Source organism: Hypomesus nipponensis, chromosome 9 (genome assembly GCF_054491055.1).
Source record: "Hypomesus nipponensis isolate SF chromosome 9, ASM5449105v1, whole genome shotgun sequence".
Classification (NCBI taxonomy): domain Eukaryota; kingdom Metazoa; phylum Chordata; class Actinopteri; order Osmeriformes; family Osmeridae; genus Hypomesus; species Hypomesus nipponensis.
Genome location: NC_140369.1, coordinates 27,350,339 through 27,374,445, shown reverse-complemented (window position 1 = coordinate 27,374,445; position 24,107 = coordinate 27,350,339). Strand labels below are relative to the sequence as shown.

At 48.0% G+C, this 24,107-nt stretch overlaps 55 non-coding genes across 55 annotated transcripts; all 55 read left to right on the top strand.

Moving 5' to 3' along the window:
* Nucleotides 1-382: 382 nt before the first annotated feature.
* Nucleotides 383-455, top strand: trnav-cac (transfer RNA valine (anticodon CAC)). The gene has a single exon. It is a non-coding gene; the product is annotated as a tRNA-Val (tRNA).
* Nucleotides 456-820: 365 nt separating this feature from the next.
* trnai-aau (transfer RNA isoleucine (anticodon AAU)) lies at nucleotides 821-893 on the top strand. The gene has a single exon. It is a non-coding gene; the product is annotated as a tRNA-Ile (tRNA).
* A 652-nt stretch (nucleotides 894-1,545) lies between these two features.
* trnav-cac (transfer RNA valine (anticodon CAC)) lies at nucleotides 1,546-1,618 on the top strand. The gene has a single exon. It is a non-coding gene; the product is annotated as a tRNA-Val (tRNA).
* A 365-nt stretch (nucleotides 1,619-1,983) lies between these two features.
* On the top strand, nucleotides 1,984-2,056 carry trnav-aac (transfer RNA valine (anticodon AAC)). The gene has a single exon. It is a non-coding gene; the product is annotated as a tRNA-Val (tRNA).
* Nucleotides 2,057-2,345: 289 nt separating this feature from the next.
* On the top strand, nucleotides 2,346-2,418 carry trnav-cac (transfer RNA valine (anticodon CAC)). The gene has a single exon. It is a non-coding gene; the product is annotated as a tRNA-Val (tRNA).
* Nucleotides 2,419-2,783: 365 nt separating this feature from the next.
* On the top strand, nucleotides 2,784-2,856 carry trnav-aac (transfer RNA valine (anticodon AAC)). The gene has a single exon. It is a non-coding gene; the product is annotated as a tRNA-Val (tRNA).
* Nucleotides 2,857-3,145: 289 nt separating this feature from the next.
* On the top strand, nucleotides 3,146-3,218 carry trnav-aac (transfer RNA valine (anticodon AAC)). The gene has a single exon. It is a non-coding gene; the product is annotated as a tRNA-Val (tRNA).
* A 289-nt stretch (nucleotides 3,219-3,507) lies between these two features.
* On the top strand, nucleotides 3,508-3,580 carry trnav-cac (transfer RNA valine (anticodon CAC)). The gene has a single exon. It is a non-coding gene; the product is annotated as a tRNA-Val (tRNA).
* A 365-nt stretch (nucleotides 3,581-3,945) lies between these two features.
* trnav-aac (transfer RNA valine (anticodon AAC)) lies at nucleotides 3,946-4,018 on the top strand. The gene has a single exon. It is a non-coding gene; the product is annotated as a tRNA-Val (tRNA).
* A 289-nt stretch (nucleotides 4,019-4,307) lies between these two features.
* Nucleotides 4,308-4,380, top strand: trnav-cac (transfer RNA valine (anticodon CAC)). Its single transcript has one exon. It is a non-coding gene; the product is annotated as a tRNA-Val (tRNA).
* A 365-nt stretch (nucleotides 4,381-4,745) lies between these two features.
* On the top strand, nucleotides 4,746-4,818 carry trnav-aac (transfer RNA valine (anticodon AAC)). The gene has a single exon. It is a non-coding gene; the product is annotated as a tRNA-Val (tRNA).
* A 652-nt stretch (nucleotides 4,819-5,470) lies between these two features.
* On the top strand, nucleotides 5,471-5,544 carry trnav-cac (transfer RNA valine (anticodon CAC)). The gene has a single exon. It is a non-coding gene; the product is annotated as a tRNA-Val (tRNA).
* A 365-nt stretch (nucleotides 5,545-5,909) lies between these two features.
* On the top strand, nucleotides 5,910-5,982 carry trnav-aac (transfer RNA valine (anticodon AAC)). Its single transcript has one exon. It is a non-coding gene; the product is annotated as a tRNA-Val (tRNA).
* A 290-nt stretch (nucleotides 5,983-6,272) lies between these two features.
* On the top strand, nucleotides 6,273-6,345 carry trnav-cac (transfer RNA valine (anticodon CAC)). The gene has a single exon. It is a non-coding gene; the product is annotated as a tRNA-Val (tRNA).
* A 293-nt stretch (nucleotides 6,346-6,638) lies between these two features.
* Nucleotides 6,639-6,711, top strand: trnav-aac (transfer RNA valine (anticodon AAC)). The gene has a single exon. It is a non-coding gene; the product is annotated as a tRNA-Val (tRNA).
* Nucleotides 6,712-7,064: 353 nt separating this feature from the next.
* trnav-aac (transfer RNA valine (anticodon AAC)) lies at nucleotides 7,065-7,137 on the top strand. The gene has a single exon. It is a non-coding gene; the product is annotated as a tRNA-Val (tRNA).
* Nucleotides 7,138-7,426: 289 nt separating this feature from the next.
* trnav-cac (transfer RNA valine (anticodon CAC)) lies at nucleotides 7,427-7,499 on the top strand. Its single transcript has one exon. It is a non-coding gene; the product is annotated as a tRNA-Val (tRNA).
* A 289-nt stretch (nucleotides 7,500-7,788) lies between these two features.
* Nucleotides 7,789-7,862, top strand: trnav-cac (transfer RNA valine (anticodon CAC)). The gene has a single exon. It is a non-coding gene; the product is annotated as a tRNA-Val (tRNA).
* A 379-nt stretch (nucleotides 7,863-8,241) lies between these two features.
* trnav-aac (transfer RNA valine (anticodon AAC)) lies at nucleotides 8,242-8,314 on the top strand. Its single transcript has one exon. It is a non-coding gene; the product is annotated as a tRNA-Val (tRNA).
* Nucleotides 8,315-8,608: 294 nt separating this feature from the next.
* trnav-aac (transfer RNA valine (anticodon AAC)) lies at nucleotides 8,609-8,681 on the top strand. The gene has a single exon. It is a non-coding gene; the product is annotated as a tRNA-Val (tRNA).
* A 380-nt stretch (nucleotides 8,682-9,061) lies between these two features.
* On the top strand, nucleotides 9,062-9,134 carry trnav-aac (transfer RNA valine (anticodon AAC)). The gene has a single exon. It is a non-coding gene; the product is annotated as a tRNA-Val (tRNA).
* A 289-nt stretch (nucleotides 9,135-9,423) lies between these two features.
* Nucleotides 9,424-9,496, top strand: trnav-aac (transfer RNA valine (anticodon AAC)). Its single transcript has one exon. It is a non-coding gene; the product is annotated as a tRNA-Val (tRNA).
* A 747-nt stretch (nucleotides 9,497-10,243) lies between these two features.
* trnav-aac (transfer RNA valine (anticodon AAC)) lies at nucleotides 10,244-10,316 on the top strand. Its single transcript has one exon. It is a non-coding gene; the product is annotated as a tRNA-Val (tRNA).
* A 774-nt stretch (nucleotides 10,317-11,090) lies between these two features.
* On the top strand, nucleotides 11,091-11,163 carry trnav-aac (transfer RNA valine (anticodon AAC)). The gene has a single exon. It is a non-coding gene; the product is annotated as a tRNA-Val (tRNA).
* A 290-nt stretch (nucleotides 11,164-11,453) lies between these two features.
* trnav-aac (transfer RNA valine (anticodon AAC)) lies at nucleotides 11,454-11,526 on the top strand. Its single transcript has one exon. It is a non-coding gene; the product is annotated as a tRNA-Val (tRNA).
* A 365-nt stretch (nucleotides 11,527-11,891) lies between these two features.
* trnav-aac (transfer RNA valine (anticodon AAC)) lies at nucleotides 11,892-11,964 on the top strand. Its single transcript has one exon. It is a non-coding gene; the product is annotated as a tRNA-Val (tRNA).
* A 289-nt stretch (nucleotides 11,965-12,253) lies between these two features.
* Nucleotides 12,254-12,326, top strand: trnav-cac (transfer RNA valine (anticodon CAC)). The gene has a single exon. It is a non-coding gene; the product is annotated as a tRNA-Val (tRNA).
* Nucleotides 12,327-12,691: 365 nt separating this feature from the next.
* Nucleotides 12,692-12,764, top strand: trnav-aac (transfer RNA valine (anticodon AAC)). Its single transcript has one exon. It is a non-coding gene; the product is annotated as a tRNA-Val (tRNA).
* A 289-nt stretch (nucleotides 12,765-13,053) lies between these two features.
* trnav-aac (transfer RNA valine (anticodon AAC)) lies at nucleotides 13,054-13,126 on the top strand. Its single transcript has one exon. It is a non-coding gene; the product is annotated as a tRNA-Val (tRNA).
* A 289-nt stretch (nucleotides 13,127-13,415) lies between these two features.
* On the top strand, nucleotides 13,416-13,488 carry trnav-cac (transfer RNA valine (anticodon CAC)). The gene has a single exon. It is a non-coding gene; the product is annotated as a tRNA-Val (tRNA).
* Nucleotides 13,489-13,853: 365 nt separating this feature from the next.
* trnav-aac (transfer RNA valine (anticodon AAC)) lies at nucleotides 13,854-13,926 on the top strand. The gene has a single exon. It is a non-coding gene; the product is annotated as a tRNA-Val (tRNA).
* A 290-nt stretch (nucleotides 13,927-14,216) lies between these two features.
* On the top strand, nucleotides 14,217-14,289 carry trnav-cac (transfer RNA valine (anticodon CAC)). The gene has a single exon. It is a non-coding gene; the product is annotated as a tRNA-Val (tRNA).
* A 365-nt stretch (nucleotides 14,290-14,654) lies between these two features.
* trnav-aac (transfer RNA valine (anticodon AAC)) lies at nucleotides 14,655-14,728 on the top strand. The gene has a single exon. It is a non-coding gene; the product is annotated as a tRNA-Val (tRNA).
* A 649-nt stretch (nucleotides 14,729-15,377) lies between these two features.
* Nucleotides 15,378-15,452, top strand: trnav-aac (transfer RNA valine (anticodon AAC)). The gene has a single exon. It is a non-coding gene; the product is annotated as a tRNA-Val (tRNA).
* Nucleotides 15,453-15,741: 289 nt separating this feature from the next.
* Nucleotides 15,742-15,814, top strand: trnav-cac (transfer RNA valine (anticodon CAC)). Its single transcript has one exon. It is a non-coding gene; the product is annotated as a tRNA-Val (tRNA).
* A 365-nt stretch (nucleotides 15,815-16,179) lies between these two features.
* trnav-aac (transfer RNA valine (anticodon AAC)) lies at nucleotides 16,180-16,252 on the top strand. Its single transcript has one exon. It is a non-coding gene; the product is annotated as a tRNA-Val (tRNA).
* A 289-nt stretch (nucleotides 16,253-16,541) lies between these two features.
* Nucleotides 16,542-16,614, top strand: trnav-cac (transfer RNA valine (anticodon CAC)). Its single transcript has one exon. It is a non-coding gene; the product is annotated as a tRNA-Val (tRNA).
* Nucleotides 16,615-16,979: 365 nt separating this feature from the next.
* Nucleotides 16,980-17,052, top strand: trnav-aac (transfer RNA valine (anticodon AAC)). The gene has a single exon. It is a non-coding gene; the product is annotated as a tRNA-Val (tRNA).
* Nucleotides 17,053-17,341: 289 nt separating this feature from the next.
* Nucleotides 17,342-17,414, top strand: trnav-cac (transfer RNA valine (anticodon CAC)). The gene has a single exon. It is a non-coding gene; the product is annotated as a tRNA-Val (tRNA).
* Nucleotides 17,415-18,146: 732 nt separating this feature from the next.
* trnav-aac (transfer RNA valine (anticodon AAC)) lies at nucleotides 18,147-18,219 on the top strand. Its single transcript has one exon. It is a non-coding gene; the product is annotated as a tRNA-Val (tRNA).
* Nucleotides 18,220-18,508: 289 nt separating this feature from the next.
* trnav-cac (transfer RNA valine (anticodon CAC)) lies at nucleotides 18,509-18,581 on the top strand. The gene has a single exon. It is a non-coding gene; the product is annotated as a tRNA-Val (tRNA).
* A 368-nt stretch (nucleotides 18,582-18,949) lies between these two features.
* Nucleotides 18,950-19,022, top strand: trnav-aac (transfer RNA valine (anticodon AAC)). The gene has a single exon. It is a non-coding gene; the product is annotated as a tRNA-Val (tRNA).
* A 289-nt stretch (nucleotides 19,023-19,311) lies between these two features.
* trnav-aac (transfer RNA valine (anticodon AAC)) lies at nucleotides 19,312-19,384 on the top strand. The gene has a single exon. It is a non-coding gene; the product is annotated as a tRNA-Val (tRNA).
* A 289-nt stretch (nucleotides 19,385-19,673) lies between these two features.
* trnav-cac (transfer RNA valine (anticodon CAC)) lies at nucleotides 19,674-19,746 on the top strand. Its single transcript has one exon. It is a non-coding gene; the product is annotated as a tRNA-Val (tRNA).
* Nucleotides 19,747-20,111: 365 nt separating this feature from the next.
* Nucleotides 20,112-20,185, top strand: trnav-aac (transfer RNA valine (anticodon AAC)). The gene has a single exon. It is a non-coding gene; the product is annotated as a tRNA-Val (tRNA).
* A 290-nt stretch (nucleotides 20,186-20,475) lies between these two features.
* On the top strand, nucleotides 20,476-20,548 carry trnav-aac (transfer RNA valine (anticodon AAC)). Its single transcript has one exon. It is a non-coding gene; the product is annotated as a tRNA-Val (tRNA).
* Nucleotides 20,549-20,837: 289 nt separating this feature from the next.
* On the top strand, nucleotides 20,838-20,910 carry trnav-cac (transfer RNA valine (anticodon CAC)). Its single transcript has one exon. It is a non-coding gene; the product is annotated as a tRNA-Val (tRNA).
* Nucleotides 20,911-21,275: 365 nt separating this feature from the next.
* On the top strand, nucleotides 21,276-21,348 carry trnav-aac (transfer RNA valine (anticodon AAC)). The gene has a single exon. It is a non-coding gene; the product is annotated as a tRNA-Val (tRNA).
* A 289-nt stretch (nucleotides 21,349-21,637) lies between these two features.
* trnav-aac (transfer RNA valine (anticodon AAC)) lies at nucleotides 21,638-21,710 on the top strand. The gene has a single exon. It is a non-coding gene; the product is annotated as a tRNA-Val (tRNA).
* A 289-nt stretch (nucleotides 21,711-21,999) lies between these two features.
* Nucleotides 22,000-22,072, top strand: trnav-cac (transfer RNA valine (anticodon CAC)). The gene has a single exon. It is a non-coding gene; the product is annotated as a tRNA-Val (tRNA).
* A 365-nt stretch (nucleotides 22,073-22,437) lies between these two features.
* Nucleotides 22,438-22,510, top strand: trnav-aac (transfer RNA valine (anticodon AAC)). The gene has a single exon. It is a non-coding gene; the product is annotated as a tRNA-Val (tRNA).
* A 289-nt stretch (nucleotides 22,511-22,799) lies between these two features.
* On the top strand, nucleotides 22,800-22,872 carry trnav-aac (transfer RNA valine (anticodon AAC)). Its single transcript has one exon. It is a non-coding gene; the product is annotated as a tRNA-Val (tRNA).
* Nucleotides 22,873-23,161: 289 nt separating this feature from the next.
* Nucleotides 23,162-23,234, top strand: trnav-aac (transfer RNA valine (anticodon AAC)). Its single transcript has one exon. It is a non-coding gene; the product is annotated as a tRNA-Val (tRNA).
* A 289-nt stretch (nucleotides 23,235-23,523) lies between these two features.
* Nucleotides 23,524-23,596, top strand: trnav-cac (transfer RNA valine (anticodon CAC)). The gene has a single exon. It is a non-coding gene; the product is annotated as a tRNA-Val (tRNA).
* Nucleotides 23,597-23,961: 365 nt separating this feature from the next.
* trnav-aac (transfer RNA valine (anticodon AAC)) lies at nucleotides 23,962-24,034 on the top strand. The gene has a single exon. It is a non-coding gene; the product is annotated as a tRNA-Val (tRNA).
* The last annotated feature ends 73 nt before the right edge of the window (nucleotides 24,035-24,107 follow it).

Below are 24,107 nucleotides of genomic sequence, written 5' to 3'. Positions count from 1 at the left end.
TGTTGTTTGCTAAGAAGAAGTTTCCGTAGTGTAGTGGTTATCACGTTCGCCTCAACACGCGAAAGGTCCCCGGTTCGAGACCGGGCGGAAACTTGTGCATCTTTCCTCAGTTTTCATCCATTTGCGATCCTCTCCAAAGTCTTTTGTGACCCATGTTAGTCCCATGTAGTCCCAATGTCCCAAGAAGTCCCATGATTCATTGGAGTCGACGTGTCGTTCTTTGAAATGGTAAGTCAGCTACCCTTGTGCCACTTGTGCGGATTCGCCTTTAAGCATATCAACTAGTTCATGAGCCAAAATGCTCATTTGACATCATAAAGGCGTGTCCTCGTTTTGTGTGTGCGTGGGTGTGCACGGATTTTCTGTTGTTTGCTAAGAACAAGTTTCCGTAGTGTAGTGGTTATCACGTTCGCTTCACACGCGAAAGGTCCCCGGTTCGAGACCGGGCGGAAACATGTGTCCTTTTATCAGCTCGCGATCGTCGCGTAAATAATCGATGCGTTCTCGACAGTTATGAGTTCACTGGAGTCGGTTTGTCCTTCCTTGAAGCGCTAAGTTAGCTTCCCTGGTGCCACGTGTTCGGTCGTTTTCTGGCTTCTGTAGAGCTTGGTAAGGGTCCGATCAGGTCTAAAACATGCAGGGCAGGGAGGCCCGAAGTCGCTTTAGACAATCTCCTTTGTGGCTACCTTGCTGAAGCAGAGTATCAACTAGTTCATGAGCCGAAATGCCCATGTTAAGTTGTAAATGCGTGTCCTCGTTCTGTTTCCTTGTTACTGTGTGTTTGTGTGTGCACTGGGTTTCTGTCGTTCTAGAGTCGTCAGTTTCCGTAGTGTAGTGGTTATCACGTTCGCCTAATACGCGAAAGGTCCCCGGTTCGAGACCGGGCGGAAACTTGTGCATCTTTCCTCAGTTTTCATCCATTTGCGATCCTCTCCAAAGTCTTTTGTGACCCATGTTAGTCCCATGTAGTCCCAATGTCCCAAGAAGTCCCATGATTCATTGGAGTCGACGTGTCGTTCATTGAAATGGTAAGTCAGCTACCCTTGTGCCACTGGTGCGGATTCGCCTTTAAGCATATCAACTAGTTCATGAGCCAAAATGCTCATTTGACATCATAAAGGCGTGTCCTCGTTTTGAGTGTGCGTGGGTGTGCACGGATTTTCTGTTGTTTGCTAAGAAGAAGTTTCCGTAGTGTAGTGGTTATCACGTTCGCCTCAACACGCGAAAGGTCCCCGGTTCGAGACCGGGCGGAAACTTGTGCATCTTTCCTCAGTTTTCATCCATTTGCGATCCTCTCCAAAGTCTTTTGTGACCCATGTTAGTCCCATGTAGTCCCAATGTCCCAAGAAGTCCCATGATTCATTGGAGTCGACGTGTCGTTCTTTGAAATGGTAAGTCAGCTACCCTTGTGCCACTTGTGCGGATTCGCCTTTAAGCATATCAACTAGTTCATGAGCCAAAATGCTCATTTGACATCATAAAGGCGTGTCCTCGTTTTGTGTGTGCGTGGGTGTGCACGGATTTTCTGTTGTTTGCTAAGAACAAGTTTCCGTAGTGTAGTGGTTATCACGTTCGCCTCACACGCGAAAGGTCCCCGGATCGAGACCGGGCGGAAACATGTGCCCTTTTATCAGCTCGCGATCGTCTCGTAAATAATCGATGCGTTCTCAACAGTTATGAGTTCACTGGAGTCGGTTTGTCCTTCCTTGAAGCGCTAAGTTAGCTTCCCTGGTGCCACGTGTTCGGTCGTTTTCTGGCTTCTGTAGAGCTTGGTAAGGGTCCGATCAGGTCTAAAACATGCAGGGCAGGGAGGCCCGAAGTCGCTTTAGACAATCTCCTTTGTGGCTAGCTTGCTGAAGCAGAGTATCAACTAGTTCATGAGCCGAAATGCCCATGTTAAGTTGTAAATGCGTGTCCTCGTTCTGTTTCCTTGTTACTGTGTGTTTGTGTGTGCACTGGGTTTCTGTCGTTCTAGAGTCGTCAGTTTCCGTAGTGTAGTGGTTATCACGTTCGCCTAACACGCGAAAGGTCCCCGGTTCGAGACCGGGCGGAAACTTGTGCATCTTTCCTCAGTTTTCATCCATTTGCGATCCTCTCCAAAGTCTTTTGTGACCCATGTTAGTCCCATGTAGTCCCAATGTCCCAAGAAGTCCCATGATTCATTGGAGTCGACGTGTCGTTCTTTGAAATGGTAAGTCAGCTACCCTTGTGCCACTTGTGCGGATTCGCCTTTAAGCATATCAACTAGTTCATGAGCCAAAATGCTCATTTGACATCATAAAGGCGTGTCCTCGTTTTGTGTGTGCGTGGGTGTGCACGGATTTTCTGTTGTTTGCTAAGAACAAGTTTCCGTAGTGTAGTGGTTATCACGTTCGCTTCACACGCGAAAGGTCCCCGGTTCGAGACCGGGCGGAAACATGTGTCCTTTTATCAGCTCGCGATCGTCGCGTAAATAATCGATGCGTTCTCGACAGTTATGAGTTCACTGGAGTCGGTTTGTCCTTCCTTGAAGCGCTAAGTTAGCTTCCCTGGTGCCACGTGTTCGGTCGTTTTCTGGCTTCTGTAGAGCTTGGTAAGGGTCCGATCAGGTCTAAAACATGCAGGGCAGGGAGGCCCGAAGTCGCTTTAGACAATCTCCTTTGTGGCTAGCTTGCTGAAGCAGAGTATCAACTAGTTCATGAGCCGAAATGCCCATGTTAAGTTGTAAATGTGTGTCCTCGTTCTGTTTCCTTGTTACTGTGTGTTTGTGTGTGCACTGGGTTTCTGTCGTTCTAGAGTCGTCAGTTTCCGTAGTGTAGTGGTTATCACGTTCGCCTAACACGCGAAAGGTCCCCGGTTCGAGACCGGGCGGAAACTTGTGCATCTTTCCTCAGTTTTCATCCATTTGCGATCCTCTCCAAAGTCTTTTGTGACCCATGTTAGTCCCATGTAGTCCCAATGTCCCAAGAAGTCCCATGATTCATTGGAGTCGACGTGTCGTTCTTTGAAATGGTAAGTCAGCTACCCTTGTGCCACTTGTGCGGATTCGCCTTTAAGCATATCAACTAGTTCATGAGCCAAAATGCTCATTTGACATCATAAAGGCGTGTCCTCGTTTTGTGTGTGCGTGGGTGTGCACGGATTTTCTGTTGTTTGCTAAGAAGAAGTTTCCGTAGTGTAGTGGTTATCACGTTCGCCTAACACGCGAAAGGTCCCCGGTTCGAGACCGGGCGGAAACTTGTGCATCTTTCCTCAGTTTTCATCCATTTGCGATCCTCTCCAAAGTCTTTTGTGACCCATGTTAGTCCCATGTAGTCCCAATGTCCCAAGAAGTCCCATGATTCATTGGAGTCGACGTGTCGTTCTTTGAAATGGTAAGTCAGCTACCCTTGTGCCACTTGTGCGGATTCGCCTTTAAGCATATCAACTAGTTCATGAGCCAAAATGCTCATTTGACATCATAAAGGCGTGTCCTCGTTTTGTGTGTGCGTGGGTGTGCACGGATTTTCTGTTGTTTGCTAAGAACAAGTTTCCGTAGTGTAGTGGTTATCACGTTCGCTTCACACGCGAAAGGTCCCCGGTTCGAGACCGGGCGGAAACATGTGTCCTTTTATCAGCTCGCGATCGTCGCGTAAATAATCGATGCGTTCTCGACAGTTATGAGTTCACTGGAGTCGGTTTGTCCTTCCTTGAAGCGCTAAGTTAGCTTCCCTGGTGCCACGTGTTCGGTCGTTTTCTGGCTTCTGTAGAGCTTGGTAAGGGTCCGATCAGGTCTAAAACATGCAGGGCAGGGAGGCCCGAAGTCGCTTTAGACAATCTCCTTTGTGGCTACCTTGCTGAAGCAGAGTATCAACTAGTTCATGAGCCGAAATGCCCATGTTAAGTTGTAAATGCGTGTCCTCGTTCTGTTTCCTTGTTACTGTGTGTTTGTGTGTGCACTGGGTTTCTGTCGTTCTAGAGTCGTCAGTTTCCGTAGTGTAGTGGTTATCACGTTCGCCTAACACGCGAAAGGTCCCCGGTTCGAGACCGGGCGGAAACTTGTGCATCTTTCCTCAGTTTTCATCCATTTGCGATCCTCTCCAAAGTCTTTTGTGACCCATGTTAGTCCCATGTAGTCCCAATGTCCCAAGAAGTCCCATGATTCATTGGAGTCGACGTGTCGTTCTTTGAAATGGTAAGTCAGCTACCCTTGTGCCACTTGTGCGGATTCGCCTTTAAGCATATCAACTAGTTCATGAGCCAAAATGCTCATTTGACATCATAAAGGCGTGTCCTCGTTTTGTGTGTGCGTGGGTGTGCACGGATTTTCTGTTGTTTGCTAAGAACAAGTTTCCGTAGTGTAGTGGTTATCACGTTCGCTTCACACGCGAAAGGTCCCCGGTTCGAGACCGGGCGGAAACATGTGTCCTTTTATCAGCTCGCGATCGTCGCGTAAATAATCGATGCGTTCTCGACAGTTATGAGTTCACTGGAGTCGGTTTGTCCTTCCTTGAAGCGCTAAGTTAGCTTCCCTGGTGCCACGTGTTCGGTCGTTTTCTGGCTTCTGTAGAGCTTGGTAAGGGTCCGATCAGGTCTAAAACATGCAGGGCAGGGAGGCCCGAAGTCGCTTTAGACAATCTCCTTTGTGGCTAGCTTGCTGAAGCAGAGTATCAACTAGTTCATGAGCCGAAATGCCCATGTTAAGTTGTAAATGTGTGTCCTCGTTCTGTTTCCTTGTTACTGTGTGTTTGTGTGTGCACTGGGTTTCTGTCGTTCTAGAGTCGTCAGTTTCCGTAGTGTAGTGGTTATCACGTTCGCCTAACACGCGAAAGGTCCCCGGTTCGAGACCGGGCGGAAACTTGTGCATCTTTCCTCAGTTTTCATCCATTTGCGATCCTCTCCAAAGTCTTTTGTGACCCATGTTAGTCCCATGTAGTCCCAATGTCCCAAGAAGTCCCATGATTCATTGGAGTCGACGTGTCGTTCTTTGAAATGGTAAGTCAGCTACCCTTGTGCCACTTGTGCGGATTCGCCTTTAAGCATATCAACTAGTTCATGAGCCAAAATGCTCATTTGACATCATAAAGGCGTGTCCTCGTTTTGTGTGTGCGTGGGTGTGCACGGATTTTCTGTTGTTTGCTAAGAAGAAGTTTCCGTAGTGTAGTGGTTATCACGTTCGCCTCAACACGCGAAAGGTCCCCGGTTCGAGACCGGGCGGAAACTTGTGCATCTTTCCTCAGTTTTCATCCATTTGCGATCCTCTCCAAAGTCTTTTGTGACCCATGTTAGTCCCATGTAGTCCCAATGTCCCAAGAAGTCCCATGATTCATTGGAGTCGACGTGTCGTTCTTTGAAATGGTAAGTCAGCTACCCTTGTGCCACTTGTGCGGATTCGCCTTTAAGCATATCAACTAGTTCATGAGCCAAAATGCTCATTTGACATCATAAAGGCGTGTCCTCGTTTTGTGTGTGCGTGGGTGTGGACGGATTTTCTGTTGTTTGCTAAGAACAAGTTTCCGTAGTGTAGTGGTTATCACGTTCGCCTTCACACGCGAAAGGTCCCCGGTTCGAGACCGGGCGGAAACATGTGTCCTTTTATCAGCTCGCGATCGTCGCGTAAATAATCGATGCGTTCTCGACAGTTATGAGTTCACTGGAGTCGGTTTGTCCTTCCTTGAAGCGCTAAGTTAGCTTCCCTGGTGCCACGTGTTCGGTCGTTTTCTGGCTTCTGTAGAGCTTGGTAAGGGTCCGATCAGGTCTAAAACATGCAGGGCAGGGAGGCCCGAAGTCGCTTTAGACAATCTCCTTTGTGGCTACCTTGCTGAAGCAGAGTATCAACTAGTTCATGAGCCGAAATGCCCATGTTAAGTTGTAAATGCGTGTCCTCGTTCTGTTTCCTTGTTACTGTGTGTTTGTGTGTGCACTGGGTTTCTGTCGTTCTAGAGTCGTCAGTTTCCGTAGTGTAGTGGTTATCACGTTCGCCTAACACGCGAAAGGTCCCCGGTTCGAGACCGGGCGGAAACTTGTGCATCTTTCCTCAGTTTTCATCCATTTGCGATCCTCTCCAAAGTCTTTTGTGACCCATGTTAGTCCCATGTAGTCCCAATGTCCCAAGAAGTCCCATGATTCATTGGAGTCGACGTGTCGTTCATTTGAAATGGTAAGTCAGCTACCCTTGTGCCACTGGTGCGGATTCGCCTTTAAGCATATCAACTAGTTCATGAGCCAAAATGCTCATTTGACATCATAAAGGCGTGTCCTCGTTTTGTGTGTGCGTGGGTGTGCACGGATTTTCTGTTGTTTGCTAAGAAGAAGTTTCCGTAGTGTAGTGGTTATCACGTTCGCCTCACACGCGAAAGGTCCCCGGTTCGAGACCGGGCGGAAACTTGTGCATCCTTTCCTCAGTTTTCAATCCATTTGCGATCCTCTCCAAAGTCTTTTGTGACCCATGTTAGTCCCATGTAGTCCCAATGTCCCAAGAAGTCCCATGATTCATTGGAGTCGACGTGTCGTTCTTTGAAATGGTAAGTCAGCTACCCTTGTGCCACTTTGTGCGGATTCGCCTTTAAGCATATCAACTAGTTCATGAGCCAAAATGCTCATTTGACATCATAAAGGCGTGTCCTCGTTTTGTGTGTGCGTGGGTGTGGCACGGATTTTCTGTTGTTTGCTAAGAACAAGTTTCCGTAGTGTAGTGGTTATCACGTTCGCCTAACACGCGAAAGGTCCCCGGTTCGAGACCGGGCGGAAACTTGTGCATCTTTCCTACAGTTTTCATCCATTTGCGATCCTCTCCAAATAATCGATGCGTTTTGTCGACCCATGTATGAGTCCCATGTAGTCCCAATGTCCTTCCTTGAAGCGCTAAGTCCCATGATTCATTGGAGTGCGACGTGTTCGTTCTGGCTTGAAATTGGTAAGTCAGGTCTACCCTTGTGCCCGAAGTCGCGGACAATCTCCTTTGTGGCTACCTTGCTGAAGCAGAGTATCAACTAGTTCATGAGCCGAAAATGCTCATGTTGACATCATAAAGGCGTGTCCTCGTTTTTTCCTTGTTACTGTGTGCGTGGGTGTGCACTGGATTTCTGTCGTTCTAAGAGTCGTCAGTTTCCGTAGTGTAGTGGTTATCACGTTCGCCTAACACGCGAAAGGTCCCCGGTTCGAGACCGGGCGGAAACTTGTGCATCTTTCCTCAGTTTTCATCCATTTGCGATCCTCTCCAAAGTCTTTTGTGACCCATGTTAGTCCCATGTAGTCCCAATGTCCCAAGAAGTCCCATGATTCATTGGAGTCGACGTGTCGTTCATTGAAATGGTAAGTCAGCTACCCTTGTGCCACTGGTGCGGATTCGCCTTTAAGCATATCAACTAGTTCATGAGCCAAAATGCTCATTTGACATCATAAAGGCGTGTCCTCGTTTTGAGTGTGCGTGGGTGTGCACGGATTTTCTGTTGTTTGCTAAGAAGAAGTTTCCGTAGTGTAGTGGTTATCACGTTCGCCTCACACGCGAAAGGTCCCCGGTTCGAGACCGGGCGGAAACTTGTGCATCTTTCCTCAGTTTTCATCCATTTGCGATCCTCTCCAAAGTCTTTTGTGACCCATGTTAGTCCCATGTAGTCCCAATGTCCCAAGAAGTCCCATGATTCATTGGAGTCGACGTGTCGTTCTTTGAAATGGTAAGTCAGCTACCCTTGTGCCACTTGTGCGGATTCGCCTTTAAGCATATCAACTAGTTCATGAGCCAAAATGCTCATTTGACATCATAAAGGCGTGTCCTCGTTTTGTGTGTGCGTGGGTGTGCACGGATTTTCTGTTGTTTGCTAAGAACAAGTTTTCCGTAGTGTAGTGGTTATCACGTTCGCCTCACACGCGAAAGGTCCCCGGATCGAGACCGGGCGGAAACATTGTGCCCTTTTATCAGCTCGCGATCGTCTCGTAAATAATCGATTTGCGTTCTCCAACAGTTATGAGTTCACTGGACCCATCGGTTTGTCCTTCCTTGTAGCGCTAAGTTAGCTTCCCAAGAAGTGCCACGTGTTCGGTCGTTTTCTGGCTTCTGTAGAGCTTGGTAAGGGTCCGATCAGGTCTAAAACATGCAGGGCAGGGAGGCCCGAAGTCGCTTTAGACAATCTCCTTTGTGGCTAGCCTTGCTGAAGCAGAGTATCAACTAGTTCATGAGCCGAAAATGCCCATGTTAAGTTGTAAATGGCGTGTCCTCGTTCTGTTTCCTTGTTACTGTGTGTTTGTGTGTGCACTGGGTTTCTGTCGTTCTAGAGTCGTCAAGTTTCCGTAGTGTAGTGGTTATCACGTTCGCCTAACACGCGAAAGGTCCCCGGTTCGAGACCGGGCGGAAACTTGTGCATCTTTCCTCAGTTTTCATCCATTTGCGATCCTCTCCAAAGTCTTTTGTGACCCATGTTAGTCCCATGTAGTCCCAATGTCCCAAGAAGTCCCATGATTCATTGGAGTCGACGTGTCGTTCTTTGAAATGGTAAGTCAGCTACCCTTGTGCCACTTGTGCGGATTCGCCTTTAAGCATATCAACTAGTTCATGAGCCAAAATGCTCATTTGACATCATAAAGGCGTGTCCTCGTTTTTGTTACTGTGTGCGTGGGTGTGCACGGATTTTCTGTTGTTTGCTAAGAACAAGTTTCCGTAGTGTAGTGGTTATCACGTTCGCCTAACACGCGAAAGGTCCCCGGTTCGAGACCGGGCGGAAACATTGTGTCCTTTTATCAGCTCGCGATCGTCGCGTAAATAATCGATGCGTTCTCGACAGTTATGAGTTCACTGGAGTCGGTTTGTCCTTCCTTGAAGCGCTAAGTTAGCTTCCCAATGGTGCCACGTGTTCGGTCGTTCATGGCTTCTGTAGAGCTTGGTAAGGGTCCGATCAGTGTCTAAAACATGCAGGGCAGGGAGGCCCGAAGTCGCTACCCTTAGACAATCTCCTTTGTGGCTAGGATTGCCTTTAAGCAGAGTATCAACTAGTTCATGAGCCGAAAATGCCCATGTTAAGTTGTAAATGTGTGTCCTCGTTCTGTTTCCTTGTTACTGTGTGTTTGCGTGGGTGTGCACTGGGTTTCTGTCGTTCTAGAGTCGTCAGTTTCCGTAGTGTAGTGGTTATCACGTTCGCCTAACACGCGAAAGGTCCCCGGTTCGAGACCGGGCGGAAACTTGTGCATCTTTCCTCAGTTTTCATCCATTTGCGATCCTCTCCAAAGTCTTTTGTGACCCATGTTAGTCCCATGTAGTCCCAATGTCCCAAGAAGTCCCATGATTCATTGGAGTCGACGTGTCGTTCTTTGAAATGGTAAGTCAGCTACCCTTGTGCCACTTGTGCGGATTCGCCTTTAAGCATATCAACTAGTTCATGAGCCAAAATGCTCATTTGACATCATAAAGGCGTGTCCTCGTTTTGTGTGTGCGTGGGTGTGCACGGATTTTCTGTTGTTTGCTAAGAAGAAGTTTCCGTAGTGTAGTGGTTATCACGTTCGCCTAACACGCGAAAGGTCCCCGGTTCGAGACCGGGCGGAAACTTGTGCATCTTTCCTCAGTTTTCATCCATTTGCGATCCTCTCCAAAGTCTTTTGTGACCCATGTTAGTCCCATGTAGTCCCAATGTCCCAAGAAGTCCCATGATTCATTGGAGTCGACGTGTCGTTCTTTGAAATGGTAAGTCAGCTACCCTTGTGCCACTTGTGCGGATTCGCCTTTAAGCATATCAACTAGTTCATGAGCCAAAATGCTCATTTGACATCATAAAGGCGTGTCCTCGTTTTGTGTGTGCGTGGGTGTGCACGGATTTTCTGTTTTTTGCTAAGAAGAAGTTTCCGTAGTGTAGTGGTTATCACGTTCGCTTCAACACGCGAAAGGTCCCCGGTTCGAGACCGGGCGGAAACATTGTGTCCTTTTATCAGCTTGCGATCGTCGCGTAAATAATCGATTTGCGTTCTCGACAGTTATGAGTTCACTGGAGTCGGTTTGTCCTTCCTTGAAGCGCTAAGTTAGCTTCCCAATGTGCCACGTGTTCGGTCGTTTTCATGGCTTCTGTAGAGCTTGGTAAGGGTCCGATCAGGTCTAAAACATGCAGGGCAGGGAGGCCCGAAGTCGCTACCCTTAGACAATCTCCTTTGTGGCTAGGATTGCCTTTAAGCAGAGTATCAACTAGTTCATGAGCCGAAAATGCTCATGTTAAGTCATAAATGGCGTGTCCTCGTTCTGTTTCCTTGTTACTGTGTGTTTGTGTGTGCACTGGGTTTTCTGTCGTTTGCTAAGAGTCGTCAAGTTTCCGTAGTGTAGTGGTTATCACGTTCGCCTAACACGCGAAAGGTCCCCGGTTCGAGACCGGGCGGAAACATGTGCATCTTTCCTCGCGATCGTCTCGTAAATCAATCCATTTGCGATCCTCTCCAAAGTCTTTTGTGAGTTCACTGGATGGTTAGTCCCATGTAGTCCCAATGTTAGCCCAAGAAGTCCCACGTGATTCATTGGAGTCGACGTGTCGTTGGCTTCTGAAATGGTAAGTCAGCTACCCTTGTGCCACTTGTGCGGATTCGTGGCTAGCTTGCTAAGCAGAGTATCAACTAGTTCATGAGCCAAAATGCTCATTTGACATCATAAAGGCGTGTCCTCGTTTTGTGTGTGCGTGGGTGTGGACGGATTTTCTGTTGTTTGCTAAGAACAAGTTTCCGTAGTGTAGTGGTTATCACGTTCGCCTCAACACGCGAAAGGTCCCCGGTTCGAGACCGGGCGGAAACATTGTGCCCTTTTATCAGCTCGCGATCGTCTCGTAAATAATCGATGCGTTCTCAACAGTTATGAGTTCACTGGAGTCGGTTTGTCCTTCCTTGAAGCGCTAAGTTAGCTTCCCTGGTGCCACGTGTTCGGTCGTTTTCCCATGGCTTCTGTAGAGCTTGGTAAGGGTCCGATCAGGTCTAAAACATGCAGGGCAGGGAGGCCCGAAGTCGCTTTAGACAATCTCCTTTGTGGCTAGCTTGCTGAAGCAGAGTATCAACTAGTTCATGAGCCGAAAATGCCCATGTTAAGTTGTAAAGGCGTGTCCTCGTTCTGTTTCCTTGTTACTGTGTGTTTGTGTGTGCACTGGGTTTTCTGTCGTTCTAAGAGTCGTCAAGTTTCCGTAGTGTAGTGGTTATCACGTTCGCCTAACACGCGAAAGGTCCCCGGTTCGAGACCGGGCGGAAACTTGTGCATCTTTCCTCAGTTTTCATCCATTTGCGATCCTTCTCCAAAGTCTTTTGTGACCCATGTTAGTCCCATGTAGTCCCAATGTCCCAAGAAGTCCCATGATTCATTGGAGTCGACGTGTCGTTCTTTGAAATGGTAAGTCAGCTACCCTTGTGCCACTTGTGCGGATTCGCCTTTAAGCATATCAACTAGTTCATGAGCCAAAATGCTCATTTGACATCATAAAGGCGTGTCCTCGTTTTGTGTGTGCGTGGGTGTGCACGGATTTTCTGTTGTTTGCTAAGAAGAAGTTTCCGTAGTGTAGTGGTTATCACGTTCGCCTAACACGCGAAAGGTCCCCGGTTCGAGACCGGGCGGAAACTTGTGTCCTTTTATCAGCTCGCGATCGTCGCGTAAATAATCGATGCGTTCTCGACAGTTATGAGTTCACTGGAGTCGGTTTGTCCTTCCTTGAAGCGCTAAGTTAGCTTCCCTGGTGCCACGTGTTCGGTCGTTTTCTGGCTTCTGTAGAGCTTGGTAAGGGTCCGATCAGGTCTAAAACATGCAGGGCAGGGAGGCCCGAAGTCGCTTTAGACAATCTCCTTTGTGGCTAGCTTGCTGAAGCAGAGTATCAACTAGTTCATGAGCCGAAATGCCCATGTTAAGTTGTAAAGGGGTGTCCTCGGTCTGTTTCCTTGTTACTGTGTGTTTGTGTGTGCACTGGGTTTCTGTCGTTCTAGAGTCGTCAGTTTCCGTAGTGTAGTGGTTATCACGTTCGCCTAACACGCGAAAGGTCCCCGGTTCGAGACCGGGCGGAAACTTGTGCATCTTTCCTCAGTATTCATCCATTTGCGATCCTCTCCAAAGTCTTTTGTGACCCATGTTAGTCCCATGTAGTCCCAATGTCCCAAGAAGTCCCATGATTCATTGGAGTCGACGTGTCGTTCTTTGAAATGGTAAGTCAGCTACCCTTGTGCCACTTGTGCGGATTCGCCTTTAAGCATATCAACTAGTTCATGAGCCAAAATGCTCATTTGACATCATAAAGGCGTGTCCTCGTTTTGTGTGTGCGTGGGTGTGCACGGATTTTCTGTTGTTTGCTAAGAACAAGTTTCCGTAGTGTAGTGGTTATCACGTTCGCCTCACACGCGAAAGGTCCCCGGTTCGAGACCGGGCGGAAACATGCGTCCTTTTATCAGCTCGCGATCGTCTCGTAAATAATCGATGCGTTCTCAACAGTTATGAGTTCACTGGAGTCGGTTTGTCCTTCCTTGAAGCGCTAAGTTAGCTTCCCTGGTGCCACGTGTTCGGTCGTTTTCTGGCTTCTGTAGAGCTTGGTAAGGGTCCGATCAGGTCTAAAACATGCAGGGCAGGGAGGCCCGAAGTCGCTTTAGACAATCTCCTTTGTGGCTAGCTTGCTGAAGCAGAGTATCAACTAGTTCATGAGCCGAAATGCCCATGTTAAGTTGTAAATGTGTGTCCTCGTTCTGTTTCCTTGTTACTGTGTGTTTGTGTGTGCACTGGGTTTCTGTCGTTCTAGAGTCGTCAGTTTCCGTAGTGTAGTGGTTATCACGTTTGCCTAACACGCGAAAGGTCCCCGGTTCGAGACCGGGCGGAAACTTGTGCATCTTTCCTCAGTTTTCATCCATTTGCGATCCTCTCCAAAGTCTTTTGTGACCCATGTTAGTCCCATGTAGTCCCAATGTCCCAAGAAGTCCCATGATTCATTGGAGTCGACGTGTCGTTCTTTGAAATGGTAAGTCAGCTACCCTTGTGCCACTTGTGCGGATTCGCCTTTAAGCATATCAACTAGTTCATGAGCCAAAATGCTCATTTGACATCATAAAGGCGTGTCCTCGTTTTGTGTGTGCGTGGGTGTGCACGGATTTTCTGTTTTTTGCTAAGAACAAGTTTCCGTAGTGTAGTGGTTATCACGTTCGCCTAACACGCGAAAGGTCCCCGGTTCGAGACCGGGCGGAAACTTGTGCATCTTTCCTCAGTTTTCATCCATTTGCGATCCTCTCCAAAGTCTTTTGTGACCCATGTTAGTTCCATGTAGTCCCAATGTCCCAAGAAGTCCCATGATTCATTGGAGTCGACGTGTCGTTCTTTGAAATGGTAAGTCAGCTACCCTTGTGCCACTTGTGCGGATTCGCCTTTAAGCATATCAACTAGTTCATGAGCCAAAATGCTCATTTGACATCATAAAGGCGTGTCCTCGTTTTGTGTGTGCGTGGGTGTGGACGGATTTTCTGTTGTTTGCTAAGAACAAGTTTCCGTAGTGTAGTGGTTATCACGTTCGCTTCACACGCGAAAGGTCCCCGGTTCGAGACCGGGCGGAAACATGTGTCCTTTTATCAGCTCGCGATCGTCGCGTAAATAATCGATGCGTTCTCGACAGTTATGAGTTCACTGGAGTCGGTTTGTCCTTCCTTGAAGCGCTAAGTTAGCTTCCCTGGTGCCACGTGTTCGGTCGTTTTCTGGCTTCTGTAGAGCTTGGTAAGGGTCCGATCAGGTCTAAAACATGCAGGGCAGGGAGGCCCGAAGTCGCTTTAGACAATCTCCTTTGTGGCTAGCTTGCTGAAGCAGAGTATCAACTAGTTCATGAGCCGAAATGCCCATGTTAAGTTGTAAAGGGGTGTCCTCGGTCTGTTTCCTTGTTACTGTGTGTTTGTGTGTGCACTGGGTTTCTGTCGTTCTAGAGTCGTCAGTTTCCGTAGTGTAGTGGTTATCACGTTCGCCTAACACGCGAAAGGTCCCCGGTTCGAGACCGGGCGGAAACTTGTGCATCTTTCCCTCAGTTTTCATCCATTTGCGATCCTCTCCAAAGTCTTTTGTGACCCATGTTAGTCCCATGTAGTCCCAATGTCCCAAGAAGTCCCATGATTCATTGGAGTCGACGTGTCGTTCTTTGAAATGGTAAGTCAGCTACCCTTGTGCCACTTGTGCGGATTCGCCTTTAAGCATATCAACTAGTTCATGAGCCAAAATGCTCATTTGACATCATAAAGGCGTGTCCTCGTTTTGTGTGTGCGTGGGTGTGCACGGATTTTCTGTTGTTTGCTAAGAACAAGTTTCCGTAGTGTAGTGGTTATCACGTTCGCCTCACACGCGAAAGGTCCCCGGTTCGAGACCGGGCGGAAACATGTGTCCTTTTATCAGCTCGCGATCGTCTCGTAAATAATCGATGCGTTCTCGACAGTTATGAGTTCACTGGAGTCGGTTTGTCCTTCCTTGAAGCGCTAAGTTAGCTTCCCTGGTGCCACGTGTTCGGTCGTTTTCTGGCTTCTGTAGAGCTTGGTAAGGGTCCGATCAGGTCTAAAACATGCAGGGCAGGGAGGCCCGAAGTCGCTTTAGACAATCTCCTTTGTGGCTAGCTTGCTGAAGCAGAGTATCAACTAGTTCATGAGCCGAAATGCCCATGTTAAGTTGTAAATGTGTGTCCTCGTTCTGTTTCCTTGTTACTGTGTGTTTGTGTGTGCACTGGGTTTCTGTCGTTCTAGAGTCGTCAGTTTCCGTAGTGTAGTGGTTATCACGTTCGCCTAACACGCGGAAAGGTCCCCGGTTCGAGACCGGGCGGAAACTTGTGCATCTTTCCTCAGTTTTCATCCATTTGCGATCCTCTCCAAAGTCTTTTGTGACCCATGTTAGTCCCATGTAGTCCCAATGTCCCAAGAAGTCCCATGATTCATTGGAGTCGACGTGTCGTTCTTTGAAATGGTAAGTCAGCTACCCTTGTGCCACTTGTGCGGATTCGCCTTTAAGCATATCAACTAGTTCATGAGCCAAAATGCTCATTTGACATCATAAAGGCGTGTCCTCGTTTTGTGTGTGCGTGGGTGTCCACGGATTTTCTGTTTTTTGCTAAGAACAAGTTTCCGTAGTGGTGGTTATCACGTTCGCCTAACACGCGAAAGGTCCCCGGTTCGAGACCGGGCGGAAACTTGTGCATCTTTCCTCAGTTTTCATCCATTTGCGATCCTCTCCAAAGTCTTTTGTGACCCATGTTAGTCCCATGTAGTCCCAATGTCCCAAGAAGTCCCATGATTCATTGGAGTCGACGTGTCGTTCTTTGAAATGGTAAGTCAGCTACCCTTGTGCCACTTGTGCGGATTCGCCTTTAAGCATATCAACTAGTTCATGAGCCAAAATGCTCATTTGACATCATAAAGGCGTGTCCTCGTTTTGTGTGTGCGTGGGTGTCCACGGATTTTCTGTTTTTTGCTAAGAACAAGTTTCCGTAGTGTAGTGGTTATCACGTTCGCCTAACACGCGAAAGGTCCCCGGTTCGAGATGCCGGGCGGAAACTTGTGCATCTTTCCTCAGTTTTCATCCATTTGCGATCCTCTCCAAAGTCTTTTGTGACCCATGTTAGTCCCATGTAGTCCCAATGTCCCAAGAAGTCCCATGATTCATTGGAGTCGACGTGTCGTTCTTTGAAATGGTAAGTCAGCTACCCTTGTGCCACTTGTGCGGATTCGCCTTTAAGCATATCAACTAGTTCATGAGCCAAAATGCTCATTTGACATCATAAAGGCGTGTCCTCGTTTTGTGTGTGCGTGGGTGTGGACGGATTTTCTGTTGTTTGCTAAGAACAAGTTTCCGTAGTGTAGTGGTTATCACGTTCGCTTCACACGCGAAAGGTCCCCGGTTCGAGACCGGGCGGAAACATGTGTCCTTTTATCAGCTCGCGATCGTCGCGTAAATAATCGATGCGTTCTCGACAGTTATGAGTTCACTGGAGTCGGTTTGTCCTTCCTTGAAGCGCTAAGTTAGCTTCCCTGGTGCCACGTGTTCGGTCGTTTTCTGGCTTCTGTAGAGCTTGGTAAGGGTCCGATCAGGTCTAAAACATGCAGGGCAGGGAGGCCCGAAGTCGCTTTAGACAATCTCCTTTGTGGCTAGCTTGCTGAAGCAGAGTATCAACTAGTTCATGAGCCGAAATGCCCATGTTAAGTTGTAAATGTGTGTCCTCGTTCTGTTTCCTTGTTACTGTGTGTTTGTGTGTGCACTGGGTTTCTGTCGTTCTCGAGTCGTCAGTTTCCGTAGTGTAGTGGTTATCACGTTCGCCTAACACGCGAAAGGTCCCCGGTTCGAGACCGGGCGGAAACTTGTGCATCTTTCCTCAGTTTTCATCCATTTGCGATCCTCTCCAAAGTCTTTTGTGACCCATGTTAGTCCCATGTAGTCCCAATGTCCCAAGAAGTCCCATGATTCATTGGAGTCGACGTGTCGTTCTTTGAAATGGTAAGTCAGCTACCCTTGTGCCACTTGTGCGGATTCGCCTTTAAGCATATCAACTAGTTCATGAGCCAAAATGCTCATTTGACATCATAAAGGCGTGTCCTCGTTTTGTGTGTGCGTGGGTGTGGACAGATTTTCTGTTTTTTGCTAAGAACAAGTTTCCGTAGTGTAGTGGTTATCACGTTCGCCTCACACGCGAAAGGTCCCCGGTTCGAGACCGGGCGGAAACATGTGTCCTTTTATCAGCTCGCGATCGTCTCGTAAATAATCGATGCGTTCTCGACAGTTATGAGTTCACTGGAGTCGGTTTGTCCTTCCTTGAAGCGCTAAGTTAGCTTCCCTGGTGCCACGTGTTCGGTCGTTTTCTGGCTTCTGTAGAGCTTGGTAAGGGTCCGATCAGGTCTAAAACATGCAGGGCAGGGAGGCCCGAAGTCGCTTTAGACAATCTCCTTTGTGGCTAGCTTGCTGAAGCAGAGTATCAACTAGTTCATGAGCCGAAATGCCCATGTTAAGTTGTAAATGTGTGTCCTCGTTCTGTTTCCTTGTTACTGTGTGTTTGTGTGTGCACTGGGTTTCTGTCGTTCTAGAGTCGTCAGTTTCCGTAGTGTAGTGGTTATCACGTTCGCCTAACACGCGAAAGGTCCCCGGTTCGAGACCGGGCGGAAACTTGTGCATCTTTCCTCAGTTTTCATCCATTTGCGATCCTCTCCAAAGTCTTTTGTGACCCATGTTAGTCCCATGTAGTCCCAATGTCCCAAGAAGTCCCATGATTCATTGGAGTCGACGTGTCGTTCTTTGAAATGGTAAGTCAGCTACCCTTGTGCCACTTGTGCGGATTCGCCTTTAAGCATATCAACTAGTTCATGAGCCAAAATGCTCATTTGACATCATAAAGGCGTGTCCTCGTTTTGTGTGTGCGTGGGTGTGGACGGATTTTCTGTTGTTTGCTAAGAACAAGTTTCCGTAGTGTAGTGGTTATCACGTTCGCTTCACACGCGAAAGGTCCCCGGTTCGAGACCGGGCGGAAACATGTGTCCTTTTATCAGCTCGCGATCGTCGCGTAAATAATCGATGCGTTCTCGACAGTTATGAGTTCACTGGAGTCGGTTTGTCCTTCCTTGAAGCGCTAAGTTAGCTTCCCTGGTGCCACGTGTTCGGTCGTTTTCTGGCTTCTGTAGAGCTTGGTAAGGGTCCGATCAGGTCTAAAACATGCAGGGCAGGGAGGCCCGAAGTCGCTTTAGACAATCTCCTTTGTGGCTAGCTTGCTGAAGCAGAGTATCAACTAGTTCATGAGCCGAAATGCCCATGTTAAGTTGTAAATGTGTGTCCTCGTTCTGTTTCCTTGTTACTGTGTGTTTGTGTGTGCACTGGGTTTCTGTCGTTCTAGAGTCGTCAGTTTCCGTAGTGTAGTGGTTATCACGTTCGCCTAACACGCGAAAGGTCCCCGGTTCGAGACCGGGCGGAGGAAACTTGTCTGCATCTTTCCTCAGTTTTCATCCATTTGCGATCCTCTCCAAAGTCTTTTGTGACCCATGTTAGTCCCATGTAGTCCCAATGTCCCAAGAAGTCCCATGATTCATTGGAGTCGACGTGTCGTTCTTTGAAATGGTAAGTCAGCTACCCTTGTGCCACTTGTGCGGATTCGCCTTTAAGCATATCAACTAGTTCATGAGCCAAAATGCTCATTTGACATCATAAAGGCGTGTCCTCGTTTTGTGTGTGCGTGGGTGTCCACGGATTTTCTGTTTTTTGCTAAGAACAAGTTTCCGTAGTGTAGTGGTTATCACGTTCGCCTAACACGCGAAAGGTCCCCGGTTCGAGACCGGGCGGAAACTTGTGCATCTTTCCTCAGTTTTCATCCATTTGCGATCCTCTCCAAAGTCTTTTGTGACCCATGTTAGTCCCATGTAGTCCCAATGTCCCAAGAAGTCCCATGATTCATTGGAGTCGACGTGTCGTTCTTTGAAATGGTAAGTCAGCTACCCTTGTGCCACTTGTGCGGATTCGCCTTTAAGCATATCAACTAGTTCATGAGCCAAAATGCTCATTTGACATCATAAAGGCGTGTCCTCGTTTTGTGTGTGCGTGGGTGTGCACGGATTTTCTGTTTTTTGCTAAGAACAAGTTTCCGTAGTGTAGTGGTTATCACGTTCGCCTCACACGCGAAAGGTCCCCGGTTCGAGACCGGGCGGAAACATGTGTCCTTTTATCAGCTCGCGATCGTCTCGTAAATAATCGATGCGTTCTCGACAGTTATGAGTTCACTGGAGTCGGTTTGTCCTTCCTTGAAGCGCTAAGTTAGCTTCCCTGGTGCCACGTGTTCGGTCGTTTTCTGGCTTCTGTAGAGCTTGGTAAGGGTCCGATCAGGTCTAAAACATGCAGGGCAGGGAGGCCCGAAGTCGCTTTAGACAATCTCCTTTGTGGCTAGCTTGCTGAAGCAGAGTATCAACTAGTTTTTCATGAGCCGAAATGCCCATGTTAAGTTGTAAATGTGTGTCCTCGTTCTGTTTCCTTGTTACTGTGTGTTTGTGTGTGCACTGGGTTTCTGTCGTTCTAGAGTCGTCAGTTTCCGTAGTGTAGTGGTTATCACGTTCGCCTAACACGCGAAAGGTCCCCGGTTCGAGACCGGGCGGAAACTTGTGCATCTTTCCTCAGTTTTCATCCATTTGCGATCCTCTCCAAAGTCTTTTGTGACCCATGTTAGTCCCATGTAGTCCCAATGTCCCAAGAAGTCCCATGATTCATTGGAGTCGACGTGTCGTTCTTTGAAATGGTAAGTCAGCTACCCTTGTGCCACTTGTGCGGATTCGCCTTTAAGCATATCAACTAGTTCATGAGCCAAAATGCTCATTTGACATCATAAAGGCGTGTCCTCGTTTTGTGTGTGCGTGGGTGTGCACGGATTTTCTGTTTTTTGCTAAGAAGAAGTTTCCGTAGTGTAGTGGTTATCACGTTCGCCTAACACGCGAAAGGTCCCCGGTTCGAGACCGGGCGGAAACTTGTGCATCTTTCCTCAGTTTTCATCCATTTGCGATCCTCTCCAAAGTCTTTTGTGACCCATGTTAGTCCCATGTAGTCCCAATGTCCCAAGAAGTCCCATGATTCATTGGAGTCGACGTGTCGTTCTTTGAAATGGTAAGTCAGCTACCCTTGTGCCACTTGTGCGGATTCGCCTTTAAGCATATCAACTAGTTCATGAGCCAAAATGCTCATTTGACATCATAAAGGCGTGTCCTCGTTTTGTGTGTGCGTGGGTGTGGACGGATTTTCTGTTGTTTGCTAAGAACAAGTTTCCGTAGTGTAGTGGTTATCACGTTCGCTTCACACGCGAAAGGTCCCCGGTTCGAGACCGGGCGGAAACATGTGTCCTTTTATCAGCTCGCGATCGTCGCGTAAATAATCGATGCGTTCTCGACAGTTATGAGTTCACTGGAGTCGGTTTGTCCTTCCTTGAAGCGCTAAGTTAGCTTCCCTGGTGCCACGTGTTCGGTCGTTTTCTGGCTTCTGTAGAGCTTGGTAAGGGTCCGATCAGGTCTAAAACATGCAGGGCAGGGAGGCCCGAAGTCGCTTTAGACAATCTCCTTTGTGGCTAGCTTGCTGAAGCAGAGTATCAACTAGTTCATGAGCCGAAATGCCCATGTTAAGTTGTAAATGTGTGTCCTCGTTCTGTTTCCTTGTTACTGTGTGTTTGTGTGTGCACTGGGTTTCTGTCGTTCTAGAGTCGTCAGTTTCCGTAGTGTAGTGGTTATCACGTTCGCCTAACACGCGAAAGGTCCCCGGTTCGAAACCGCCGCGGGAACTTGTGCATCTGTTCCTCAGTTTTCATCCATTTGCGATCCTCTCCAAAGTCTTTTGTGACCCATGTTAGTCCCATGTAGTCCCAATGTCCCAAGAAGTCCCATGATTCATTGGAGTCGACGTGTCGTTCTTTGAAATGGTAAGTCAGCTACCCTTGTGCCACTTGTGCGGATTCGCCTTTAAGCATATCAACTAGTTCATGAGCCAAAATGCTCATTTGACATCATAAAGGCGTGTCCTCGTTTTGTGTGTGCGTGGGTGTCCACGGATTTTCTGTTTTTTGCTAAGAACAAGTTTCCGTAGTGTAGTGGTTATCACGTTCGCCTAACACGCGAAAGGTCCCCGGTTCGAGACCGGGCGGAAACTTGTGCATCTTTCCTCAGTTTTCATCCATTTGCGATCCTCTCCAAAGTCTTTTGTGACCCATGTTAGTCCCATGTAGTCCCAATGTCCCAAGAAGTCCCATGATTCATTGGAGTCGACGTGTCGTTCTTTGAAATGGTAAGTCAGCTACCCTTGTGCCACTTGTGCGGATTCGCCTTTAAGCATATCAACTAGTTCATGAGCCAAAATGCTCATTTGACATCATAAAGGCGTGTCCTCGTTTTGTGTGTGCGTGGGTGTGCACGGATTTTCTGTTTTTTGCTAAGAACAAGTTTCCGTAGTGTAGTGGTTATCACGTACGCCTCACACGCGAAAGGTCCCCGGTTCGAGACCGGGCGGAAACATGTGTCCTTTTATCAGCTCGCGATCGTCTCGTAAATAATCGATGCGTTCTCGACAGTTATGAGTTCACTGGAGTCGGTTTGTCCTTCCTTGAAGCGCTAAGTTAGCTTCCCTGGTGCCACGTGTTCGGTCGTTTTCTGGCTTCTGTAGAGCTTGGTAAGGGTCCGATCAGGTCTAAAACATGCAGGGCAGGGAAGCCCGAAGTCGCTTTAGACAATCTCCTTTGTGGCTAGCTTGCTGAAGCAGAGTATCAACTAGTTCATGAGCCGAAATGCCCATGTTAAGTTGTAAATGTGTGTCCTCGTTCTGTTTCCTTGTTACTGTGTGTTTGTGTGTGCACTGGGTTTCTGTCGTTCTAGAGTCGTCAGTTTCCGTAGTGTAGTGGTTATCACGTTCGCCTAACACGCGAAAGGTCCCCGGTTCGAGACCGGGCGGAAACTTGTGCATCTTTCCTCAGTTTTCATCCATTTGCGATCCTCTCCAAAGTCTTTTGTGACCCATGTTAGTCCCATGTAGTCCCAATGTCCCAAGAAGTCCCATGATTCATTGGAGTCGACGTGTCGTTCTTTGAAATGGTAAGTCAGCTACCCTTGTGCCACTTGTGCGGATTCGCCTTTAAGCATATCAACTAGTTCATGAGCCAAAATGCTCATTTGACATCATAAAGGCGTGTCCTCGTTTTGTGTGTGCGTGGGTGTGCACGGATTTTCTGTTTTTTGCTAAGAAGAAGTTTCCGTAGTGTAGTGGTTATCACGTTCGCCTAACACGCGAAAGGTCCCCGGTTCGAGACCGGGCGGAAACTTGTGCATCTTTCCTCAGTTTTCATCCATTTGCGATCCTCTCCAAAGTCTTTTGTGACCCATGTTAGTCCCATGTAGTCCCAATGTCCCAAGAAGTCCCATGATTCATTGGAGTCGACGTGTCGTTCTTTGAAATGGTAAGTCAGCTACCCTTGTGCCACTTGTGCGGATTCGCCTTTAAGCATATCAACTAGTTCATGAGCCAAAATGCTCATTTGACATCATAAAGGCGTGTCCTCGTTTTGTGTGTGCGTGGGTGTGGACGGATTTTCTGTTGTTTGCTAAGAACAAGTTTCCGTAGTGTAGTGGTTATCACGTTCGCTTCACACGCGAAAGGTCCCCGGTTCGAGACCGGGCGGAAACATGTGTCCTTTTATCAGCTCGCGATCGTCGCGTAAATAATCGATGCGTTCTCGACAGTTATGAGTTCACTGGAGTCGGTTTGTCCTTCCTTGAAGCGCTAAGTTAGCTTCCCTGGTGCCACGTGTTCGGTCGTTTTCTGGCTTCTGTAGAGCTTGGTAAGGGTCCGATCAGGTCTAAAACATGCAGGGCAGGGAGGCCCGAAGTCGCTTTAGACAATCTCCTTTGTGGCTAGCTTGCTGAAGCAGAGTATCAACTAGTTCATGAGCCGAAATGCCCATGTTAAGTTGTAAATGTGTGTCCTCGTTCTGTTTCCTTGTTACTGTGTGTTTGTGTGTGCACTGGGTTTCTGTCGTTCTAGAGTCGTCAGTTTCCGTAGTGTAGTGGTTATCACGTTCGCCTAACACGCGAAAGGTCCCCGGTTCGAGACCGGGCGGAAACTTGTGCATCTTTCCTCAGTTTTCATCCATTTGCGATCCTCTCCAAAGTCTTTTGTGACCCATGTTAGTCCCATGTAGTCCCAATGTCCCAAGAAGTCCCATGATTCATTGGAGTCGACGTGTCGTTCTTTGAAATGGTAAGTCAGCTACCCTTGTGCCACTTGTGCGGATTCGCCTTTAAGCATATCAACTAGTTCATGAGCCAAAATGCTCATTTGACATCATAAAGGCGTGTCCTCGTTTTGTGTGTGCGTGGGTGTGCACGGATTTTCTGTTTTTTGCTAAGAAGAAGTTTCCGTAGTGTAGTGGTTATCACGTTCGCCTAACACGCGAAAGGTCCCCGGTTCGAGACCGGGCGGAAACTTGTGCATCTTTCCTCAGTTTTCATCCATTTGCGATCCTCTCCAAAGTCTTTTGTGACCCATGTTAGTCCCATGTAGTCCCAATGTCCCAAGAAGTCCCATGATTCATTGGAGTCGACGTGTCGTTCTTTGAAATGGTAAGTCAGCTACCCTTGTGCCACTTGTGCGGATTCGCCTTTAAGCATATCAACTAGTTCATGAGCCAAAATGCTCATTTGACATCATAAAGGCGTGTCCTCGTTTTGTGTGTGCGTGGGTGTGCACGGATTTTCTGTTTTTTGCTAAGAAGAAGTTTCCGTAGTGTAGTGGTTATCACGTTCGCCTAACACGCGAAAGGTCCCCGGTTCGAGACCGGGCGGAAACTTGTGCATCTTTCCTCAGTTTTCATCCATTTGCGATCCTCTCCAAAGTCTTTTGTGACCCATGTTAGTCCCATGTAGTCCCAATGTCCCAAGAAGTCCCATGATTCATTGGAGTCGACGTGTCGTTCTTTGAAATGGTAAGTCAGCTACCCTTGTGCCACTTGTGCGGATTCGCCTTTAAGCATATCAACTAGTTCATGAGCCAAAATGCTCATTTGACATCATAAAGGCGTGTCCTCGTTTTGTGTGTGCGTGGGTGTGGACGGATTTTCTGTTGTTTGCTAAGAACAAGTTTCCGTAGTGTAGTGGTTATCACGTTCGCTTCACACGCGAAAGGTCCCCGGTTCGAGACCGGGCGGAAACATGTGTCCTTTTATCAGCTCGCGATCGTCGCGTAAATAATCGATGCGTTCTCGACAGTTATGAGTTCACTGGAGTCGGTTTGTCCTTCCTTGAAGCGCTAAGTTAGCTTCCCTGGTGCCACGTGTTCGGTCGTTTTCTGGCTTCTGTAGAGCTTGGTAAGGGTCCGATCAGGTCTAAAACATGCAGGGCAGGGAGGCCCGAAGTCGCTTTAGACAATCTCCTTTGTGGCTAGCTTGCTGAAGCAGAGTATCAACTAGTTCATGAGCCGAAATGCCCATGTTAAGTTGTAAATGTGTGTCCTCGTTCTGTTTCCTTGTTACTGTGTGTTTGTGTGTGCACTGGGTTTCTGTCGTTCTAGAGTCGTCAGTTTCCGTAGTGTAGTGGTTATCACGTTCGCCTAACACGCGAAAGGTCCCCGGTTCGAGACCGGGCGGAAACTTGTGCATCTTTCCTCAGTTTTCATCCATTTGCGATCCTCTCCAAAGTCTTTTGTGACCCATGTTAGTCCCATG